The following is a 3,862-nucleotide window of genomic DNA, read 5'->3' as shown; positions in this document are numbered from 1 at the left end:
TGGTTTGTAGCTTTGGTCTCCTTACACAATCTCATATTTCTCAGATATTTTGTTCATTGACTAAAATTCCTTTTTCTTTATTTTTTTATGACTGAATTGCTTCAGAGAACCAGTCTGCAAGCTCTGAGGTTCTTTCTTCAGTTTGTCTATTCTGCTGTTAATGCTTCTAACTGTATTTTGAAATTCTTGCAGTGAAATTTTCAATTACTGAAGTTCCTTTTAGTTCTTTCTTAAAATGGCGATTTCGTCTTTCAACTCTTGTATCATTTCACTGGATTCCTTGGATTCCATGGATTGGGCTTCAACTTTCTCCCAAATCTTAATGAGCTTCCTTGCCATCCAGATTTTGAGTTCTGTGTTCATCATTTCAGTCACTTCAATCTGGTTAAGAACTGTTGCCTGAGGCGCTAAGGTGTTCATTTTCAGGTAAGGGGACACACTGACTTTTTGAATTGCTGACGTTCTTATGTAGATTCTTTCTCATATAACAGGGCTGCTGTTCCTTTGTCTTTTTGTCTTTCCCCCCACATTCCTGGTATCTCTTTAGGGGTTAACTTTAGTGTAAGTTGAGTATAGTCAGTTAGTTTCATTTCTGGGTGCTTTCCAAGGGCAAAGGCTCTGTGTGGGATCTTTATCTGTCCTGCATACCGGCAGAATATTTTTGGTGTTGTAGGCTGTATTCCAGTAGATGGTGTGCTTGAGAGTAATGGCCAGAAGATAGGTTCATACCCACCCATGTGGCTGTTTTGTGCTTCTGCATATTGGCAGTGTTGCTCCATGGTGGTGAGGCAGAGAGGCGACCCCCTCACTAAGTCCACTCCGGGCCTTAGGGCAGCCCCTTTTCATCACTGGCACTGTGCCCATGTTTTCTTTGTTAGGCATTCAGGGCTGTGGGGCTTTCTCAGGCAGGGACCACAACTGGAAGACAGGCCATGCCCTTCCTAACCTGGTCCTGAGTAAGGAAGCATGTCCCCGTCTTGCACTGGCCGCAAACCCATGTCTCATCCCTCTCAGTATTCTGAGAGTGGAGATTCCTCCCCTGCACAACCAAGAGCCACAGATCTCAGCTCAAGCTGTGTGTGGCCAACCTGGGGTGTTGGGACCAAGCTCATGGCTGCATCCTCTGGTCCTTGAGGGTCAAGCATTGGCTGTGCTGGGGGGTCCAAAGTGCTCCCAGACCATTGGGAAATCACTTAGGTGGGGCCACAGCAAAACATGTGTTCTCATTGTTCAACACCCGCCTGTGAGTGAGAACATGCGGTGTTTGATTTTCTGTTCTTGTGTCAGTTCTTCCAAGGTTTCTTCTGAGGCAATGGTGATAATGTGTTGCAGAGGATTCCTTACTGGTTTCCATCTTGGATGGAATTGAGATTTGATAGAAATATTTTAAATATTGGTAGAAATACTTTAAATTTCATAGAAATATTTTTTAAATTCCCTATGGGCTTAAAATGTATGTTTACAACTTCTAAATATATGTGCAAATTTTTCATAATTCTGTGATGCTTCATGACTTCTATATTACTTTCTGAACCAGCAGTGTGACTATAACTTGGGTAGCAATTAGGGTCGGTGCATATGCCATTGTTCATTTTAAAAAGTCAGATCATCTACTTCCCGCTGTAGATTCATTGTGGATGTGTTCATCCTCATTAATTTTGTTTGTATCACAGTTACAGCTCTCCATCACGATGCCCTGCCATGGCAGAGAGAGGTGCTGAGGACATCAGGAGCCACGGTGATCTGTGTCTAGGACAGCTCCGGATCAGGTAGTGCCAGGACTAGGGAAAGAAATTTATTAGATTTGTCTCTAATGAGAATTTGTGGTCAGCTTGGGGCTGCAAGTGTATCATGAAAGAATGTGCTATGGGTGAGAGGAACCTCTCCATGGAGAAGCCACGTGGTCTGAAGGATCCGTTGGCTGTAAATATGGCCCCAAGGGCACCTAAACCAAGGAACAGCGTAAGAGGGCCTCAGAGGTTAAGAAGGCCAGCCCTTTGCTGTTATGAGTAGGGGAAACGGAGGACAGCAGGAAAGCGACCTGCCCAAAGTCACTCAGCAGGCCTAGGACTAGAACTGAGCGCCCATCCCTGTTCTCCAGCTACCATGATACATGGGCACATGACCCCAACCAGAGAGCCCAGGCAGAGACATGCCCATGACAAAGTCTCTGACAAAGGGAGCTCCTCAGAAGGAGAGCTGGATCACAGCACAGTGGGCTGGGGTAATCTGGGAGTGGGGACCTGCCTGGGCAGCCACTGGAGGGGCAGGGGCCTCCAGGTGGATATAATGTGTGGGCCCAGCTGCTGGCAGTCATGTGTGAGAACAAAGCCCACTCAGTGCCCTCCAGAGCTTCTTTCCTTTGGGGCCTTCTTAAAATACAAATGCCTGTGAGGAGACTGCTTTAAAGGAGAACCATTTAAATAATTCTTCTCCTTCTCCTTTCTTCCTCCTCCTCCTCCTCTTCTTCTTCTTCTTCTTCTTCTTCTTCCCTCCTTCTCATTTTTCCTCCTCTTCCTCCTCCTCTTCTTCCTTTTTTCTTTCTTCTTTCCCTTCTTCTCCCCCTCCTTCTTCCTTCTCCTCCTTCTTCTGCTCATTCTCCTTCTCCTCTTCCTTCTCCTCCTGCTCCTGTTCATTTTCATCCTCCTCCTCTTCCTCCTCGTTCTTGCCATCCTCCTCCTTCCTTCTTCTCCTCTTTCCTTCATTCTTCTTTCTTTCTTTCGCCTCCTCCTTTGCTTCATCTTTTTCATGAATCGGCTTCATTTAATTTCCAAGAACTCTATGAGAAAATCCCTGTCTAATGAGCCCATTTTGTAGATGAGAGAACTGAGTCACAAAGAGCTTAACTACCTTGCTAAAGATTCTATAGCTAGTGAATGGCAGAAGTGGAATGTAACTCTGGAGCCCACAGTCTCCCCAGACACACTGCTCACTCCTGAGGGAAGGGAAATTGTATAAAATTAGAAGATGGGTTCAGGAGTCCTGAAGCTGAGCAGGAAGGAAGAACAAACAAAACTGAGAAAGAGCCCAGGAATACTCAGCCTGAGGAACAGACATTTCCACACACCAAGATGTGTCATTACGCTGGGGGGAAGAGCGGCACTTGAGAGCTTCCAGAGACAGAAACAAGGCAGATAATATACAAGGGACCAAGAATACAAATGGCTTCAGACCTAACAGCAACTGGAAGTTTAATGACAATGAAGCTACACTTTTAAAATGCTGAGGGTAGTTTCCCATCTAGAAGCCAGTGTTCAGACAAGCACATAATCAACAGTGTTTTCAGAATGCAGACAATTTCAAAGATTAAGACATTTCAAAAATGTACCTCCCCTAAATACTTTCTCAGAAAGCAGCACTCCAGCTTCACAGCCCACCAACCAGCCCAGCACTGATGGCTGATTTCAAGCTCAAACTCCAGGACTGGCAATTTCTCTAAGCCACTTCTCATAAAGCTGTGGAGGATGTGTCCCTGCAAATCAAGGGGACAAGCCAGAGAAAAAACCTTCAGTGAATGGGATCCAGGACACAGGAAATCCAAAACCCAGCAAGGTCAGGGAATTCCTGTGGTTATGTTAAAGAAGTCCTAAAACAACTACTGCCCAGGTAGCCTGCAGATGGGGTGACCGCCCTGATTCATGCCAGTGTCTCAGTGGAAGTATTTATAGCACTGCGTTCACTCCTCAGTGGAAGGAATATAAGAGCTTATTAATGTAAGAACTAGTGAACAACCATAACAGCGTGGAGAAAAAAACAAAGGAAATAAAGAAACTAACAGAACCCTGATACATTTGCCCATTAAACAAATGTTATCTCCTTAAAAGAGCTTAAGAATCAATTAGTGGCAGCTGCCTGGAAGTTG

The sequence above is a fragment of the Sapajus apella genome, unplaced genomic scaffold (assembly GCF_009761245.1).
Source record: "Sapajus apella isolate SASKATOON/1434 unplaced genomic scaffold, GSC_monkey_1.0 scaffold2502, whole genome shotgun sequence".
Lineage (NCBI taxonomy): Eukaryota > Metazoa > Chordata > Mammalia > Primates > Cebidae > Sapajus > Sapajus apella.
This window is presented reverse-complemented; position numbering follows the sequence as displayed.